The sequence below is a fragment of the Symphalangus syndactylus genome, chromosome 1 (assembly GCF_028878055.3).
Source record: "Symphalangus syndactylus isolate Jambi chromosome 1, NHGRI_mSymSyn1-v2.1_pri, whole genome shotgun sequence".
Classification (NCBI taxonomy): Eukaryota; Metazoa; Chordata; class Mammalia; order Primates; family Hylobatidae; genus Symphalangus; species Symphalangus syndactylus.
This window is the reverse complement of record NC_072423.2, coordinates 74,494,792-74,515,330: the sequence shown is the minus strand read 5'-3', so window position 1 is coordinate 74,515,330 and position 20,539 is coordinate 74,494,792. Positions and strand designations below refer to the sequence as shown.

General features: G+C 43.4%; 1 pseudogene; it reads right to left on the bottom strand.

Annotated features, from left to right (window-relative positions):
* Positions 1–734: 734 nt before the first annotated feature.
* The window catches only part of LOC129488320 (aldo-keto reductase family 1 member B1-like), a 35,157-nt pseudogene continuing 15,352 nt past the window's right edge, over positions 735–20,539 (bottom strand).

Below are 20,539 nucleotides of genomic sequence, written 5' to 3'. Positions count from 1 at the left end.
GTGTGCCATGTTTCTGTTGCTAATGCATTTCTTTTATTTTGTTAAAAATGTGAAATTTTCAAGCTTAAAGGAACTTTTAAACTTAGAGTTGTGAGTACACTACACAACGACTTTTTCCTAAGCCGTTTGACAGTAATTTGTCCACATCATATGCCAATTCATCCCAATTTTTCAGATGTATTTGCTACAAGGCTATCTCCTACATAACCACACTACACCATTCCAACCAGGAAATTAAAAGACACATCACCTCCATCTCATCCTCAAACCCCCTTTAGATTTTGCCAATTATCCTGAGTGTTCTATGCAGCAAAACGATTCAATCCGAAGTCTTATATTGCCTTGTGTTGTCCCTCTCTCTCCCTTTTCACAAAAGCACTTTTTATTTGAGGCAAAGAGAAGTCTTGCTGTAAGGATTATAGTTCCATCAGCTGAAACTCAACTGTTACAGGCACTATTTTGACTCTGTAGATTTTGCTTCTCCTTGGTCAGAAAAGGGTATTCAGGTTGCACTTTCTTCAGCTGAGCAAAAATGGCAAAGAAAGTGGGAAAAGAATTCCACTCTACTGATGCTGCTCTTCAGACCTGACGTCAAGCTTGACAGGCCCTTGCTGGTCAGTCTGCAGATTGCTGCCCCACTGCCGAGGGATACGGGCCATACTACATTTGCAAGAAAACAATGAGGCGGGAAAACCAGGTGTAGGTTACCTGAGGAACAGCAGACATCCACCGCTTCAAAACTCTTCATGGAATGGGTGATCCTTGGGGGAGGCTCAGCTCACCAAGGCACAGACCCTTCAGTTCCTGTTGCAGCTGAGTAAAGAGGTCATATCCTGGCTGCTCAGTTCAAAGTCAAAGACGTTGAAGTTCTCAGCAATGCGTTCCATTGTCACAGATGTGGGGATCACCACCAAGTTCCTCTGCGTGAGGAGCCACTTCAGAACCTGGCCACGGTTTCATTGTGCTTGGCTGCAATCACTTTGATCCTGGGGTCCTCCAGGAGGCAAGGATCCTCAGGCTTGGCCGTGGGCCTGTCGGGAGAGCCAAGGGGGCTGTAGGCGGTCCCTATGCTGCCTCTGGACTGGTAGTACTGGATTAAGTTCTCTTGAGTTAGGGACCTACCAGTGGCGCTCAATCTGATGAACCACTGCTGGCTTACACTTTTTTTTTTCCCTTTGAGACAGAGTCTCACTCTGTTGCCCAGGCTGGAGTGCAGTGGTGTGATCTTGGCTCACTGCAACCTCCACCTCCTGGGTTCAAGCAACTTTCCTGCCTCAGTCTCCCAAGTAGCTGGGACTACAGGCACACGCCGCCACACCCAGCTAATTTTTTTGTATTTATAGTAGAGACACGGTTTCACCACGTTAGCCAGGATTGTCTCAATCTCTAGACCTCCTGATCCGCCCGCCTAGGCCTCCCATAGTGCTGGGATTACAGGCATGAGCCACCTTGCCCAGCCAGCTTACACTTTAAGCCAGATTTGTTTAAGGTCCTCTCGGCCTGGAGATGGTGAAGTTGGAGATGCCAGTAGCTTTCACCAGCCCCTGAATGAGTTGCCTGATTCATCTAACAAGGAAAATTCCTTCCCAGGCTGACAGCCTGTTGGCCAGTGAATAAGGCGGAGGTAGAGGTAGTCCAGCTCCAGGCCACTGAGCACCTTCCAGCAGGATCCTCTCACCAGGCACTTCTTGTGGCACATGCCCCATGGCTTGCTGATGATGAAGAGCCACTCGCACCTCACCACCTGCTCCTTGAGCTGCTCCTCGTTCTCATTCTGGTGCACGTGGGTGCAGTCGATGTGGCGGTATACAGTGTTGATCGCTACCTTCACAGCCTCAGCCACCCGGCCTGGAGGGGACTTCCAGGTGCCTAGCCCCAGCATGTCCGTCTTGGTGCCATTGTTGAGCGTGATGTGGCTGTCATGGCTGCGTTGCCTTACAGGCCCCTCCCTGCAATTTGCCTCAGTTGTCCATCTCTTTGGTCTTCTTCAGTCCTGAATAATTTTAGTGTTTCCTTGACTTTCGTTACCCTGACTTTTTTTTTTTTTTTTTTTTGAGATGGAGTCTCACTCTGTTGCCCAGTCTGGAATGCAGTGACACGATCTCGGCTCACTGCAACCTCCACCTATCAGGTTCAAGCGATTCTCCTGCCTCAGCCTCCTGAGTAGCTAGGATTACAGGCACTTGCCACCATAGCCAGCTACTTTTTGTATTTTTAGTAGAGACGAGGTTTCACCACGTTGGCCAGGCTGGTCTCAAACTCCTGACCTCAGCTAATCCACGCGCCTCAGCCTCCCAAAGTGCTGGGATTACAGTGACCCTGACTTTTGGAGATAACAGGCTAGTTATTTGGTAGAAAGTCCCCGGATTTGGGTGGGTCTGATGTTTCCTCGTGGTAAAACTCAGATGATGCCCCTTTGCAGGAATATCACGAGTGTTGTGTTCTCACTGAGTCCTTGCATGTGGCACGTTTCCATTTGCCTCATTAGTGGTAATGATGCAAACACCACTCCTGATTAAGGTGGTGTCTCCCAGCTTCCCCTCCCTAAAGCTACCCTTTCTTTCCCTTAGTAAATGATAAATATTTTGGGGAGAGATTCTCTGATCCTTTATAAATACGCTGTTCCTCATGAAACTTTCAAGTTACCCATTTACTTTCTTGTTTATATCAACATGGTCCTGTGGGTTGTAATGTCACTCAGTGGGTTATATCTATTGCTATCACTATCTATTTGTAAGCTCAAAAATGTCCCAGGTCTGGTGGGGGGAGGGGGCCCTTCAAGCTGGTTCTGTGTCCCTTTGCTAGGTCCTCTTGTTCCTGGAGCACTGCCTCGCTTACTGGCACGAGAAGAGACTCCAGGCTCATTTTGTGCATTCCTTGCTCCCGTCCCAGAATCAGCCACTTCTCAAGGTGCCCTGGTTCATCTTAGTGGAAAATGCTGTTTAGAAACTAAGCTGTTTGCACTACATGTGCTCATTGCTATTGGATGCTTGATATTCCCAGGCCTGTCAGTGCACAGAACCACACATACACACACACACACACACACACACACACACACACACACACACACACCTGTATCTATTTCTATGTCTATCTCTCTATACTGAAAACCTTGATGTCTCCAATTCCAATCAAACAACAGTGTTCATGCTGGTTTTCTCCCTTCCTACTTGTCCCACAGTGAGAAATCTGCCTCCCATTATCCTCAGCATACAGGCTTATTTGGTCAGTCTCCAAGCTATACCCAGTCTTCCATCACTACGACTCCCCTGCCCACCTCCCTCTGCACACATCCTCCTTACCCCACCAGGGAGGGCCTGCTCACCCTACACAGGTTAGTCTGATCCCCGTGCCAGGCCAGCCCCCTGTGGGGACCTCCTCACTCTCTGCAGGGCTCCTTTCCACCCCTCGTTATCCAGACAGACACCTACTTTGCTTGGGTCTACCCAATGCTGTTTGAATGTTATTGTTCTCAAAGGGAAGGGAGACAAGAGGATGAGCCCAGTGCATATTAAATGTAGTGCCCACCTTCACTAAATGTAAGTCTTCTTGCCAATTGGCTACCCATGGTCTAGAAGACAAATTCCTTTGCTTACTGTTTTATTATGGATCACTCTGGAATATTAAGGATACAGTTCTGAGCAGGCAATTAAAATGTCTTGTATTATGTGAAGGAAACAGAAACCACCTATGGGTCAAAAGTATTGTGATGAACTGACTCACCTTTATCCTGGCGATCCCTGCCAGCATCGCCCTTGGACCCAGGCAATGGGGCTCCCTTTCCATCTGGTGCTTCAGAGTCCCCTACTTCACCCCTCCTCCGGCCATGACTCTCACAGGGAGGGGAGTCATGGGGTCAAGGGGAAGTGCCCACTGGGGCCCATGTGTCCTCTCCCAAGCCATGCTGTGAACACTGGGGTCCCTGGAACTCTCCACCCAAACATTCCTTGAACCCACATCTAAGGCCTGCACCAGCCTCTCCTCCAGATCAGGGTGAATGGCATCCCTGGTTCATGCACCCTTTAGCTGGGGGGCAGCCAAGCAATAGCTATTGGAAACAGTGAGGAGAGGCTCGATGTGCAAGTTGGAGCATCGAGACCAGCCACCGACTGGGCCCTTTTAGGTGCAGAGTGAAGCTGAGGGTGGAAAGAGAAAGTGGATGGCCGATCGCCATGTTCTGGTGCAGAATTCCAAGGAGGCTGAATATTCTACATGTGAGACTGGCCTTCCAGATTGTTAGGAAGGGGGATAGATTGTATTTTATTTTCCGGCCATTAGCTTGCTTTGTAACTTTTCTTTTCTTTCTTTTCTCCTTCCTTCTTTCCTTCCTTCCTCTTTCTTTCCTTCCTTCCTCTTTCCTTCCTTCCTTCCTTCCTTCCTTCCTTCCTTCCTTCCTTCCTTCCTTCCTTCTGACAGGGTGTCACTCTGTGGCCCAGCCTGGAGCGCAGTGGTGTGATCTTGCCTCACTGCAACCTTGACCTTCCAGGCTCAATCAATCCTCCCACCTCAGCTTCCCAAGTAGCTGGGACTACAGGCATGCACCACCACACCGGGATAATTTTTGTATTTTTGTAGAGACAGGGTTTCACCATGTTGCCCAAGCTGGTCTTGAACTCCTGGGCTCAAGCAATCGCCTGCCTTGGCCTCTCAAAGCATTGAGATTACAGGCGTGAGCCACTCACTGTGCCTGGCCATAACTTTCAAATATCTAGATATATAGCATATGAATCTACATTTGTATTCTTGCCCCAGATCCATCAAATATTATAGATAGGCCTGCCCCTTGCATAAAGTAGGTTCTCATATGTGTGGGTTTTCTTTATGTGCCACACTTACGGAATGTCCCTCACATGCCCTCTAACAGAGCCTATTCTAACTTGCTCTCAGGTTTGTGCACTCACAAAGCTTCTTCTGGACATCCTTAGACAAACTGTGCTTGCACTCATGTCCATCCTGCCCAACCTGGAGAGGGCTGTGTTGGAGACCAGTTGTTCGCCTGTTGTGAGGGGCTTGGAGAGTAACGATGCTCCTCAAGTAGCAGTGGCATTTATTGATATCTATATGCTGTACTTCACCAGTAGAGATTATAAAGATCATCTGAAAAGTAGATGCCTTTCTGCATTAACATATGTCACTGTCATTTGACAATTCTTATTTTCTAGCTTTTAAAAAAATGCGATAACAGCTTGCATTTATGTATTATCTCACACTTTCTAAAACACTTCACATTTAGTATGTCATGGAAAATTGAATTTCTGCATTAGTTCCTTATTTATATCACTTGAAAATACCTTCTTTTTTGTAGTGGGACATCTGATATGTTCCTAAGTTTAAGGCAATCTGCATAGTCGTTTATTCTCTCTCTCTCTCTCTCTTTTTTTTTTTTTTTTTGGATGCAGGATCTTACTCTTTTCCCCAGGTTGGAGTGCAGTAGTGCATTCACGGGTTACTGCAGCCTTGACCTCCCTGGCTGCAGCGATCTTCCCACCTCAGCCCCTTGAGTAGCTGGGACTGCATGCGCACACCACCATGCCCGGCTAATTTTTTATTTTTTGTAGATATGGGATCCCATTATGTTGCCCAACCTGGTCTCAAACTCCTGGGCTCAAGTGATCCTCCCACCTCAGCCTCTCAAAGTGTTGGGATTACAGCTATAAGCTGCTGCGCCTGGCCAATTTATATTTTTCGGTAACTTGCTGTGAATTTTTCCTAACCTTCTTTTTCATCTGTTTTTCACAATAAAAGACAAAGGGTAATGCAGAGCTTTGCCTTCTCAGAACCACTCGTATCTACAGCTTTTCTTTTTTTTTTATTTTTTTTTTATTTTTTATTTTTTTTTATTTATTTATTTATTTTTTTTTATTATACTTTAGGGTTTTAGGGTACATGTGCACAATGTGCAGTTTTGTTACATATGTATCCATGTGCCATGTTGATTTCCTGCACCCATTAACTCGTCATTTAGCATTAGGTGTATCTCCTAATGCTGTCCCTCCCCCCTCCCCCCACCCCACAACAGTCCCCGGAGTGTGATGTTCCCCTTCCTGTGTCCATGATTTCTCATTGTTCAATTCCCACCTATGAGTGAGAACATGCGGTGTTTGGTTTTTTGTCCTTGTGATAGTTTACTGAGAATGATGTTTTCCAGTTTCATCCATGTCAGCTTTTCATCCTAAGTTCCTGCTTAAAAACACACAAGGAAACAAATCAACAATCAAAAACTTGGGGCCTCTTCCATCAGTCACTTCTTAAATCAAGGCTTAAAAAAAAAATCTTTCAGAAATTCTGTTTTGATCCCCACAACTGGGCAGTGTGTCTCACGGCACAGCCATTATCCACAAAGATTAGATGAGATTTGGTTCGGTTTGAGGAACATAAGGAGATCTGAAGACATTTTGCCAGTGACTTGCAGCTCATTACAATGAGTCCTGGAGCCAGAAACCAGTTCTCCTGGCTTTAAATCCTCTCTACCAAACTCCCAATTTTGATAATATGAGCATAAATCAGTTATAATCCCAAAGGGCTGTTACATTATTTTTATGATATTTCTACATTTTTTTCTGTTTACCTTTATATAAAACTCAATGTCTATAGAACTTTGTAATCCTAAATATAACTTTGAAAGGTATCAATACATGGAAGAAATTTAGTTGACATTAATAACTAATAATTTTATTTATAACAATATAATTAGTTTATATATTGCAATATATTTATAACAATAAAATATTAGTTGCTTAAAAAACCCAACAGGGCCCAAATAATGATTTACAAGTAGATATGGTTATTGTTAGAAATAAACTAAAAAACAAAATTATTTATATACAAAATTCTTCAAAAGAGGTAAAAATAGGAATAGAAAAATGATGTTCATTCTAAACATATATTTGTTCTCTTCTATTTAAAAAGTAATCTCAGTTTTGGGCAGACAATTGTATTATCACATTAAAAAGTGTCAGGGGATGGTGATTTTTATGGTTTTACACTGCCTTTGACCATTGCAATTTCTTGGAGATAGATTTACCTGTCCTGAGCAAAGGAAGAGAATTGACCTCAATTAAGAAGCTACAAGTTAGACAGCTGGGTGTTCCCACAGCAAGATTTGAATGGCGGTGGATACCATTTAGGTATGAATATAAATAGGCAATACCCAAAAGACATTTCGGTTGCCTGCGAAAGCCACCAAAGCATACTTAATTATCTTTGTGATAATAAGCCTTCAGTCTGGTTTCAAATGCGTAATTTTCTGATACACTACATTTGAAACGCAACATTGCAACTCTTCTTGGACTGACACAGACAGGTCATCTTCACTTTCATTTTACTAAAACAGCCCCCCGCCCGATTTAAAATTGATCAGATTAAATTAGTCTAATCAATAAGAACAAAAGAGGCATGTACTTATTTTATTTCTATCCCTAATAAGAGTTGTAATTTAAAAAAGGCATTAAATATGAATTTTCAAAAACCATTTTCCTTGAATGACACATTGTCATGCTTCATAAGTACACATGTCTGTCTTTCAGGGTAATTTCAGTGATTATTCAATAGTGAAATTGGCTAATTTTGTTTCATAAGGCTTATTTTGTAAATTTAAAGATTACATATATAAGGCCTAACAGCTGGTTAATTAAGTTAATTCAGTAAAAATCAATTGATCACTCACTCATCTTGTAAACAGATTAAATTTTTTCCACATTAACCCATTGATTAAAAATCAGAAGACACAATCTAGTCCTAAAATTGTACATCCTATTAAATTATGCAGAAAAAGGGGGTCACTTTCATCACTATTTTCACCCACTTAATAGTTTGTCCATTCATGGTTTTTTTTGTTGTGGTTTGTTTGTTTTTCTTTTGAGACAGAGTCTCACTCTGTCATCCAGGCTGGAGTGCAATGGCATGATCTCGACTCACTGCAACCTCCGCCTCCCGGGTTCAAGCGATTTTCCTGCTTCAGCCTCCCAAGTAGCTGGGATTACAGTCACTCACCACCACACCCAGGTAATTTTTTGTATTTTTAGTAGATATGGGTTTCACCATGTTGGCCAGGCTTGGACTCCTGACCTCAGGTGATCTGCACACCTCAGCCTCCGAAAGTGCTGGGATTACAGGCGTGAGCCACAGTGCCCGGCCCATCCATGGCATTTTTTAATTGGAGCTGGACTCTGTGTGCCTGAGCTGATCTCCCCTGAAATGCCCTCCTCCTCTTGCAGACTCATGGTCTGAGCCTAGCTCCTGCCATGAGGACACCATCCAGTGGGAGAAGGCACTAGCCAGTTGCTGTGGTGTGTGAAAGTGGCTGAACTCCAAAGTAGAATACCATAAAGCAATTTCTAGAAGGATTCAGGACTTGTGATGGACTTCAGTCATTTGTCGTATGTCAAAATTAAAGAAGAAAACATCAGTGGCCACTTCATAGAGGGTAAGTCTGAAGGTAAGGTAGGTGGCAACTGTAGCCTGCCTGATGAAGGGCACAATGTAATTAAGCAGTAATGTCTGTGAGCCACTGTGGCCCGGGACATTAATGGTATTGCATAGGAAATATGTATCTGCTTGACGAGAAACTCACTTTCAGCTGGGCCCTGTATCAGTTAGTATCAGGCATCACTACAGGTAATAAAAAATCTCTCAACTAAAAAATGGCTTTTAAAAAAGCAGAAGTTGATTTTTGCCCTGGAGTTAGGTAACCAGGGCCTTTAAGTCATTAGGGACCAGCTTCATCCAGTTCGCCATATCTTACTGCAAGGGAGGCTGGGAAATGTAGTCTTTTAGCTGGGTACATATTCACCCCCCAGTGATGTGCTGGTAAGCCAGTTTTATCCTCCCCCCACCCCAAAGTGGGAGATGGGGAGGGAGAGAGAAAGAAACTCCTGATTGTAGCATCTGCTAATTTCTGCAGTACAAATACTACCACCATGGTTAATTTCAAGCTACCAATGGTTTAATGATTAGTTTACACAATTCCTGCAAATCTACTAATTGGCTCTTGGGAGCTGGTACAAGCTTGCTCTAGTAGACCACTGGGCTGCAAATAATATCAAGAGTTTTATTACTAAGGAGAAAGGATGGGATGGCTAGACATCTGACAGTCTCTGTCAGAAAGGGATGGGTAGACATCTGACAGTCTCTGCCACAGATCCCAAATGGAACACAACTATGTATTCTGACCAGAAGTAGGATTAGAAATGTGTGCTCCATGATTCCTGCAGAAAAAGAACACTGATTTCTGATGAAACAACATAAAAGGCAGGAGAAAACATGGGCTGGAGAGGCTGCTGATGTTTAAAGAGCTGCAAGGCCAGAAAAACCCATCCTTGGTGCAAACAGGTGCCACTAGCAGAACATATTGGAATTAATCCCTTGAGAATGCAAAGACCCCAAATTAGATGATGAACTGGAACTCCAAGGTAGAATACCATAAAGCAAGGCAACTGGGATCATCTGAAGAGTAGGAGACACGGGATGACGTTTAATGATGCATCTTCCCTTTAGACGAAGCTTTCTGGGGCTTGGGGCCATGTCTTTCCTGTTCATTGTTTTATTTTTGGCTTGTAGCCCAATCCTTGGTACCTTCATTCATTCAACAAACACTTAGTATGCTTGCCTGTGGCAGGCACTGTTCTATGTGCTGAGGGAACAGCAGTGAACAAAACTGGCAGAAGTCCAGGCCCTCATGGAGCTTACACTCTATTCGGAAGGCAGGGGAAAGAAAATAAAATAACTTACATGGTGCTAAATATTATGGAGATAATCAGGCAGGGAAAGAGGATTGGGAGGGTTATAAGTGCTCAGTCGTTTAAGAAAAAAAAATATTTATTTTTTGTTATTGAGATGAGGTCTCACTATGTTCCCAGGCTGGTCTTAAACTCCTGGGCTCAAGTGATCCTCCTGCCTTGGCCTTCCAAAGTACTGGGGTTACAGGCGTGAGTCACCATGCTGCCTATGAAAAGTGTTTTAAAACTAAATGGTGTTTTAGGTTGAATTTCCTAGAAGCAGTCCCTGAGATGAGAACCCGTGTGCCAGCGATGTGTTAAGGATGTGCTGGGAGGCACCAGCAGCCTCAGTGTTGAGTCTGGCTATCAGTGATGTTCGGGCCAGGGTCCTCTGAAAAGCAGAGCCACAGCAAGAATTCGATTCCCAATGTTTTATTTGGGAGGTTTGAGCCCTGAGCAGTGAGAATGAGGAGATAGAGGGAGCGAGGTGGTGAAAAATGCAAAGTGACGTGATGCCTTGCCACGTTGGTCAATGCACCCTGTGAGCTCGCAGGCAGGCCTGGGCCCATGCCCAGCGTGGTGGACCCATCTGGAGATCTGCAAGGAGAGGCTGCGTGTGGAGCAGGCTGCCGGGGGCAGGGGTAGAGGAGGGTGAGTGGGCACCGTCTGCTTACTTCTCTCCTAACTTCTCTCTCCAACTACTCAAGACACACTTCGTGGGGGCCACTGCCCTGCCTTCTGGGGCAGCACCTGGCTCCTCAAGCCTTCTCCAGAAGTGGGAGCCTCCGCCTGGTGGTGTGACATTTTATTAAAGCCTGGAAGGGGAACGGCAGCCCAGGTAGGGGGCTGGAGGTGTTGGGGCTGCGGAGGTGTTTTTGGACCAAGAAGAGAAAGAAGAAGGCCGCAGAAGGGCATGAGAAGCTGCCCAAGGTCCCTGTCCTACATGGCAGGCCGGCAGGCCCTGCTTGGCTGCTAACCAGCCTCGCAACCTTGGACATGTCACGCGACGTCTCTGAACTTAGTCTTAGCGAGAGGGCTGGGGTGGGGTGGGACAGTCTTTCGAATCCCTTTGGCTGAAGCCGCCTGCCTCTGCAGCAGTCAGCACCCTGCCATGCTCCTGGCAGCCCCTGGGTGAGCTTGGAAATGATACTGAACGCCAGGCTTTCAGCAGTCATAGCTGCTGGCAGGGAATGGAGTCCGCTGGATTTGAGCAGAGCTTTTGAAAAAGGGTAGGAGGGAGATTTCACCCCTCTTCTTACCCCAGGGGAAGTATTTCTTTCACCCTGTAGGAGGGGAAGGAGAACTGGCTTCAATGATTTCTTTGTCCTTGGACAAATTTGCTACTAACAGCCCTTCAGTAGTCAGCGGGGGCCCACTCAAGTGAGTTTAAACAGAATTTACAGCATAAATAACTATAGGTAGCTGCAAAGGGAATATAATAATAATTTTTGAATCCCTCAATTCAAAATACTGTGATGTGTTTGGATCCAATTGCCAACAAAATATAAGCACAAACTCCACATGGCCATAACAGCAGCAGGGACTTGGAGTCGGGGTGGGGAGAATGTGGTCCTGGAGGAAACTGAGTGATTGCAGCTACTTTGTGTGGCTGTTCTTAAAGTTAGACCAGAAGAAAATTATTGAAGCATCTCAACTGCACATATGGCCTGGAATCACCCTCAGCTCCACTGGTGCCTGAAGGACAGATACAGGATACTCTATAACAAGTGCCAGGAACTTCCTTGGGTGATGAGTCGCCTTCACCAGCAGGACCACCTCCTGGCAATTCAGCCTGCTGTTCTCGGACCAGGACACTGCATCCCACACCTCTAGGGGCACTGTGCAAATGGTATCTAATTGTGCAAATGTGCTTGGCAGGGGAGACAGGGTTATTGGTCGCCTTTTCTGTGTGTGTGTGCATGCCATCATGTTAGATTTTTGAGAATAAAATACTAAACTGCATATTTGATTACATATCTTAATACTAACCTTCATCACCTCAAAGTAGGATTGCCAAATTTAGCAAATATCAACACAGGTTTCCCAGTTAAGTTTGAATTTCAGATAAAAGTGAATAATTATTAATCCCAAATATTGCATGGAATATAATAAAAATTATTCATTGTTAATTTAAAATTAAAATGTAACTGGGTATCCTAAATTTTATCTGATAGCCCAACCTCAAATATCACATTTTCTGCAAATACAAATATTTGTGTGTGTCTATAAATATGAATACATTTTATTTTTCACACAAATGGTAGCATATTGCACACACTATTCTGTGTCCTGATTGTCTTATTTAATAATAACATTAAATATAACTGGGCATGGTGGCTCACACCTATAATCACAACATTTTGGGAAACTGAGGCAGGAGACTTGCTTCGGCCCAGGAGCTTGAGACCAGCCTGGGCAACATAGTGGGATCCCATCTTTACAAAAAATAAAAAGTTAGCTTGGTGTGGAGACACACACCTGTGGTCCAGGCTACTTAGGAGACTGAAGGGAGGATCGCTTGATTGCATCACTGCACTACAGGCTCCAGCCTGGGCTACAGAGTGAGACCCTGTCTCAAAAAACAAACAAACAAGCAAACAAAAACCAACAAAAAAATTGTATAGATTATTCTTTATCAGTGCACACATATCTGCCTCATTTAAAAAATTTCATTTTAGGTTTTGGGGTACATGTGAAAGTTTGTTACGTGTATAAACATGTGTCACAGGGGTTTGTTATACATTTTATTACATCATGCAAGTATTGAGCTCAGTACCCAATAGTTATCTTTTCTGCTCCTCTCCTTTCTCTCACCCTCCCCCATCAAGTAGGCCCAGTGTCTTTTGTGTCTTTCTTTGTGTTTGTAAGTTCTTATCATTTGGCTGTCACTTATAAGTGAGAACATGCAGTCTTTGGTTTTCTATTCCTGTGTTAGTTTGCTAAGGATGATAGCCTCCAGCTCCATCCACATCCCTGCAAAAGACATGATCTCATTCTTCTTTTTTTTTGAGACGGAGTTTCACTCTGTCCCCCAGGCTGGAGTGCAGTCGCGCTATCTCGGCTCACTGCAAGCTCCGCCTCCTGGGTTCATGCCATTCTCCTGCCTCAGCCTCCTGAGTAGCTGGGACTACAGGCACTCACCACCACGCCTGGCTAATTTTTTGTATTTTTAGTAGAGGTGGGGTTTTACAGTGTTAGCCAGGATGGTCTCAATCTCCTGACCTTGTGATCTACCTGCCTCGGCCTCCCAAAGTGCTGGGATTACAGGCGTGAGCCACTGCGCCCAGCTGATCTCATTCTTTTTTATGGCTGCATAATACTCCATGGTGCATATGTACCACATTTTCTTTATCAGTCTCTCATTGATGGGCATTTAGGTTGATTCTATGTCTTTGCTATTGTTAATAGTGCTGCAATGAACATTCGTGTGCATGTGTCTTTCTATTCCTCTGTGTGCAGAATGTGTGCAGAATGCTTTATGTTCCTCTGGGTATGTACCCAGTAATGGGATTGCTGGGTTGATTGATAGTTCTGCTTTCAGCTCTTTGAGGAATTGCTATACTTCTTTCCACAATGGCTGAACTAATTTACACTCCCACCAACTGTGTATGAGTGTTCACTTTTCTCTGCAACCTTGCCAGCATCTGTTATTTTTTGACTTTTTAATAATAGACATTCTGACTGGCATGAGATGGTATCTCATTGTGGTTTTCATTTGCATTTCTCTGATGACCAGCGATATTGAGCTTCTCTTCATATGCTTGTTGGCCACATGTATGTCTTCTTTTGAGAAATGTCTTCTCATGTCCTTTGTCCACTTTTTAATGGAGTTGTTTGTTTTTCTCTTGTACATTTAAGTTCCTTATAGATGCTGGATATTAGACCTTTGTCAGATGCATAGTTTGCAAATATTTTCCCCCATTGTGTAGGGTTGTCTTTTTACTCTGTTGATAGTTTTCTTTGCTGTGCAGAAGCTCTTAAGTTTAATTAGATCCCATTTTTCAATTTTTGCTTTTGCTGCAATTTCTTTTGGTGTCTTTGTCATGAAATCTTTGCCTGTTCCTATGTCCAGGATGGTATTGCCTAAGTTATCTTCCAAGGTTTTCATAGTTTTGGGTTTTACATTTAAGTCTTTAACCCATCTTGGTTGATTTTTGTTTATGGTGGTCCAGTTTCAATCTTCTGCGTATGGCTAGCCAGTTATCCCAGCACCATTTACTGAATAGGGAGTCTTTTCCCCATTGCTTATTTTTGTCAGCTTTGTCAAAGATCAGATGGTCGTAGATGTGCAGCCTTACTTCTGGGATCCCCATTCTGTTCAATTGGTCTATGTGCCTGTTTTTGTACCAGTGCAATACTGTTTTGGTTACTGTAGCTTGTATAATAATACAGTTTGAAGTTGGATAATGTGACTTCCTCCAGCTTTGTTCTTTTTGCTTAGGATTGCCTTGGCTATTGGGGCTCTTTTTTGGTTCCATATAAATTAAAAAAATTTTTTTTTTAGTTCTGTGAAGAATGTTTTTGGTAGTTTGAGAGGAATAGCATTGAATCTGTAAATTGCTTTGGGAAGTACAGCCATATTAATGATACTGATTTTTCCTATCCATGAGAAGGGGATGTTTTTCCATTTGTTTGTGTCTTCTTGGGTTTCTTTGAGCAGTGTTTTGTAATTCTCATGGTAGAGATCTTTCACCTCCTTGGTTATCTGAATTTGGAGGAATTTTTTTTTTTTGTGGCAGTTGTAAATAGGATTGCCTTTCTGATTTGGCTCTCAATTTGGCTGTTGTTGGTGTATAGGAATGCTGGTGATTTTTGTATATTGATTTTGTATCCTGCAACTTTTCTAAACTTGTTTATCAGCTGAAGGAGCTTTTGGGCTAAGACTATAGGGTTTTCTAGATATAGGATCATGTCATCTGCAAACAGAGATAGTTTGACTTCCCCTCTTCCGATTTGGATGCCCTTTATTTATTTATTTTTCTTGCCTGATTGCTCTAGCTAAAACTTCCAATACTATGTTGAATAGAAGTGGTGAGAAAGGGCATCCTTGTCTTGTGCTGGTTTTCAAGGGGAATGCTTCCAGCTTTTGCCTATTCAGTATAATGTTGGCTGTGCATTTGTCATATATGACTCTTATTATTTTGAGGCATATTCCTTCTATGCCTAGTTCATTGAGAGTTTTCAACATGAAAGGGTGTTGAATTTTATTTAAGAAAAGCCTTTTCTGCATCTGTTAAGATAATCATGTGGTTTTGTCTTTAGTTCTGTCTACGTGATGAATCACATTTATTGATTTTAGTATGTTGAACCAAACTTGCATCCTAGGGATGAAGCCTACTTGATCATGGTGGATTAGCTTTTGGATGTGCTGCTGGATTTGGTTTGCAAATATTTTGTTGAGAATTTTTGCATTGATGTTCATCAGCGATATTGGCCTGAAATTTTCTTTTTTTTATTGTGTCTCTGCCAGGTTTTGGTATCAAAATGATGCTGGCCTCATGCTGGCATTTAGTGCTATGAATTTCCCTCTTAATACTGCCTTAACTGTCCTAGAGATTCTTGCATGTTGTATCTCAATTTTTTGGAATAGTTTCTGTAGGGATGATACCAGCTCTTCTTTGTACATCTGGTAGAATTCAGCTGTGAATTCATCAGGTCCTGGGCTTTTTTTGGCTGGCAGGCTATTTATTACTGATTTAATTTTGGAGCTCCTTATTGGTCTGTTCAGGGAATCAATTTCTTCCTTGCTCAGTCTTGAGAGGGTATATGTGTCCAGAAGTTTATCCATCTGTTCTAGGTTTTCTAGTTTGTCTGTGTAGAGATGTACATAGTAGTTTCTGATAATTGATTTTATTTGTATGGGGTCAGTAGTAACATTGCCATTGTCATTTCTAATTGTGTTTATTTGGATCTTCTCTCTTTTGTTCTTAATTAATCTAGCTAAAAGCCTATCTATTTTATTAATTTTTTCAAAAAAACAACTCCTGGATTCAATGATCTTTTGAACGGTTTTTCATGTCTCAATTTCCTTCAGTTCAACTCTGATTTTTGTTATTTCTCGTCTTCTGCTAGCTTTGGGGTTTATTGGTTCTTGCTTTTCTAATTCTTTCAGTCGTGAAGTCAGGTTGTTAAGTTGAGATCTTTCTAACTTTTTGATGGGCATTTAGTGCTATGAATTTCCCTCTTAATACTGCCTTAATGGTCCTAGAGATTCTGGTATGTTGTACATTTGTTCTCATTATTTTTTAAAAACTTCTTGATTTCTGCCTTAATTTCATTATTTACCCAAAACTCATTCAGGAGCATGTTGTTTAATTTCTGTGTAATTGTATGGTGTTGAGCTATTTTCATTGTGTTGAATTCCATTTTTATTGTACTGTGGTCTGAGAGTCTGTTTGGTATGATTTTGATTCTTTTATATTTGTTGAAAATTGTTTTATGTCCAATTATGTGGTCGATTTTAGAGTATGTGCCATGTGGCAATGAGAAGAATGTATATACTTTTTTTGGTGTGCGGGGGAGGTTGCAGATTTCTGTAAAGGTCTATTAGATCCATTTGGTCCAATGCTGAGTTTAAGTCCTGAATATCTTTGTTAATTTTCTGCTTCGAGGATCTGTCTAATACTGTCAGTGGAGTGTTTAAGTCTCCCACTATTATTGTGTGAGAGTCTATGCCTCTTTGTAGGGCTCTAAGAACTTGCTTTATGAATCTGGATGCTCCTGTGTTGGGTGCATATATATTTAGGAAAGTTTGGTTTTCTTGTTGAATTGAATCCTTAACCATTATGTAATGCTCTTCCTTGTCTTTTTTGTTCTTTGTTGGTTTGAAATGCGTTTTGTCTGAAATTAGGATTGCAATCCCTGCCTTTTTGCCTGTTTTCCATTTGCGTGGGAGATTGTTCTCCATTTCTTTATTTTGACCCTATGAGTTTCATTGCATGTGAGATAGGTCTCTTGAAGACAGCATACCATTGAGTCTTGTTTTTTTATCCAACTTGCCATTCTGTGCCTTTTAAGTGGGGCATTTAGCCCATTTACATTCAAGGTTAGTATTGATATGTGTGAATTTGATCCTGCTATTGTGCTGTTAGCTGGTTATTATGTTGGCTGATTATTATGTTTGTGTGATTGCTTTACAGTGACACTGGTCTGTGTCTTTAAGTGTGTTTTTGTATTAGCTGATAGTGGTTTTTCCTTTCTATATTTAGTACTCTTTTTAAGATTTCTTGTAAGGCAGATCTGGTAGTAATGAAGTCCCTCAATGCTTGCTTATCTGAAAATGATTTTACGTCTCCTTCACTTAGGAAGCTTAGTTTGGCTGGATATGAAATTCTTGGTCGAAAGCTTTACTTTAAGAATGTTTAATATAGGTCCCCAGTCTCTTCTATTAATTGTAGGGTTTTAGGTGAGAAGTCTGCCGTTAGCCTGATGGGGATCCCTTTGTAGGTGACCTACCCTTTCTCTCTAGCTGCCTTTAACATTCTTTCATTTTGACCTTGGAAAATCTGACAATTATGTGTCTTGGGGTTGATCTTCTTTTGTAGAATCTTGCAGGAGTTCTCTGTATTTCCTAAATTTGACTGTTGGCCTCTCTAGCAAGGTTGGAGAAGTTTTCATGGATGATATCCTGAAATATATTTTCTAAGTTGTTTGCTTTCACTCCCTCCCTTTCAGGGAGGCATGTGATTGGTAGATTTGGCCTCTTTACATATTCCCATACTTCTTGTAGGTTTTGTTCATTTCTTTTTATTCTTTTTAAAAAATGTTTGTCTGTCTTATTTCAGAGAACCCATCTTCAAGTGCTGCAATTCTTTCCTCAGTTTGGTTTATTCTGCTGTTAATACTAGTGATTGCATTGTGAAATTCTTGTATTGTGTTATTCAGCTCTGTGAGACCCATTAGGTTCTTTTTTATATTGGCTATTTCTTCCTTCAGCTCCTGTATCACTTTATTGTGATTCTTATTTACCTTGGGTTAGGTTTTGTCATCCTCTTGGATCTCAGTGATCTTTGTTTATATCCATATTCTGAATTATGTTTCTGTAATTCCTGCCAGTTTGGCCTGATTAAGGATGATTGGACAATTGGTGCAGTTGTTTGGAGAATATATGACACTCTGGCCGCGTGAGTTACCGGAGTTCTTGTGTTGGTTCTTTCTCATCTCTCCATGTGGGTGTTCCTTTAACTGCAGTGTAGATTGAGTACAGTCAATAGACTTTTTTTCTAGATGTTTTCACCAGGCGAAAGCTTTGTGTAGGGCCTTTATTTGAAGCTGACTTCTTGTCGCTGGTTCAGAGGGTGGTATGTTAGTGAGGTATTTTTTTGTGTTGAGGCTTTGGGTTGTGATCCAGCAGGTGGCACTTAGGCTTATTGGTCATTTGGTAGACTCTTGCTCAGTTATGTGGCTACCCTATGTTTCCTCACAGTTGCGGCCATGTTCCTTCTCAATGCTCTGAAATTGTGGGTTTCTCTTCCCCTTGAGTGTTCACTGTAGATCACGACTTGGCACTCCTAGGCTGCCCACTGCAGCTCTGGGGCGATCTCAGTGTTTATGCTCCTTCTCCAGCTTAGAGGCAGCAGAGGAAGATATCTTAGTAGTGGTTATGGCCAAGGATCTTTGCTTAACTCCTGGGGGTTCCACCCCAGAGAGATGTAGGTGAGCAATCACTCAGTGCAGTCAGTCCCAGATGGAGGATCTATGCTGTGGGCCCAAGCCAGGGGTTCCCTGTCTGGTGACGAGTCATGGGGGGTGTGTGGTACCTGTGGGAGATGGGCTGGCCCCCTCTCCTTGGGACAACTGCAGCTTGTTGGAGGTGTGGGTAAGGCATGTAGGGTCTTCACTCCTTCATTAGTCCAAGGGTGGGAAGGGCAGTTCCACAGCAGAGTCAGTGGCCAAGAAGCTTTCAGTTACCCCTGGAGGCTCTTTCCAGGGAGTTGCTGAGTTGGTATTGGCTCAATAGCTCTGGCAGGGGGCATGGCTGGAGGTCCAGGCCTGGAGGACCTGCCTTGTGAGGAGGTAGGGGAAGAGGCACCCACGTAACAATCTGGCCATGTTTCCACAGGGCTGCTGCAGTATGCTTGGGGCCCACTCTAGTCCTTAGTCACCTTGGGTTTTCCAGAACCTGGAGGTGTCACCAGTGATGGCTGTGAAACAGCAAAGATGACAGCCTTTCCCTTCCTCTGGGAGCTTTGTTTCAGGGAGGTGTGGACCTGTTGCCAGACCAAAGGCATCATAGGAAGTGGCTGGAGACCCTGGTTTTGAGGTCCCGCCCAATGAGGAGGAATGGGATCAGGCACCTGCATAAAGCAGCAGTCTGGGCACATTGTGGTAGAACAGCTGTGCTGTGCTGGGGGATCCCTCCTGCCCTGGGTGGGCTCAGACTTTCCAAAGCCCGAAGGCTAGAACAGCTAAGTCACCCAAACAACAAAGATGATGGCCCACCCCTCCCTCTGGAAGCACCATCCCAGGGGGAATTCAGATCTCTGTCAGCTGGAGAGCTTAGTTGGGGCTGGCTGGAGCCCCCGTTTGGGAGTCCTGCCAGTGAGGAGGAACAGGATCAGGCACCTGCTTAAAGCAGCAGTCTGGGTATGTTGTGGTAGAGCAGCTGTGCCATGGTGGGGCGTCTTTTCTGCCCCAGATCAGCTCAAACTCTCCAAAGTCTGAAGGCTGGAATGGCTAAGGTGCCTAAATAGCAAAGATGTCAGCCTGCTCCCCCACCTAGGAGTTCCTTCTTAGGGAGGTGCAATGCCGCTACTGCTAGTTGGGTGGAATTCCAAACCAGTGGGTTTTATCTTGTGTGGTGCTGTGGAAGTGGGGCCTGCAGGCTGTTGCCATTCAGCCCCCAGATTCAGCCTCCTTCCTAGGGGTATGTAGAGGAATCTAACCTCCTGCTTTCTCAGAGCTGTAGCTACTTTTGCCAGAAAGCCCAAGTATGTAAGTCTTCAGGGTCTCCATGCATGCCTAAGTGGCTGCTCTGCCAAGACTTCACATAGCTCTGTCCGTCAGACTTCAGACTGAAGGCCCTGGTGGAGTGGGTTCACAAGGTGATCTCCTGACCCAAGGGTTGCAAAGATCTGTGGGAGAAGTGTGGTTTCCCGGGGTGGTTCATTCACTCACTGTGTCCCTGGGTCGGGGAGGATCTTCTGGCTCCGTGTTGCCCGGAGGTGGGCCATTGTCCTGTCTTGCTTTTCCTCATTATCTGTGGGTCAGGTTGTTTCCTTGATTAATCCCAATGTGAGGATCTGGATGTTTCAGTTGAAGGTGTTGTATTTGCTTGCCCCTTCTGTTCCTCTCTGTAAGATCCATGCACACCAGCTGCTTCTAGTTAGCCATCTTGGCCACCCTGCCTCATTCTTTTTAACATTTGCTGAATGAATGGACATTCAGCCATCTATAGATACTTGCCCCCAATTTAGGATTTTCATGGTTGCCAAATAATGCAAAATTTTAAATTTGTGCTCCCTTCTCTGGGGCTGATCTAGGTCTCTCTTATGCTGTCCTCTTGCTGATGGAAATGCCTTGTGGGGCTTCTCTGCTGTATCATTCAGCACACAGTCAGCAGCAATCATAATTGCACCCTGGAGGCCCTTCACATTCTGAGTTCATTGTGGCCTGGTTGCTCGTCAGACATATACAGATAGTATTACAGGTCTTATCTTCATTGCTATTTTGGGTTGAATCTATTGTCTCCTGGATTCCATGTTTTCACTTTTCTTGATTTATACCCTCATATTATGGGAGAACATTCTCTAGGAATTTTCTTAGACAGCTTAAGAAGTAATATTATAGGTCTTTGCATGTTTGAAGATATCCTATTCTGC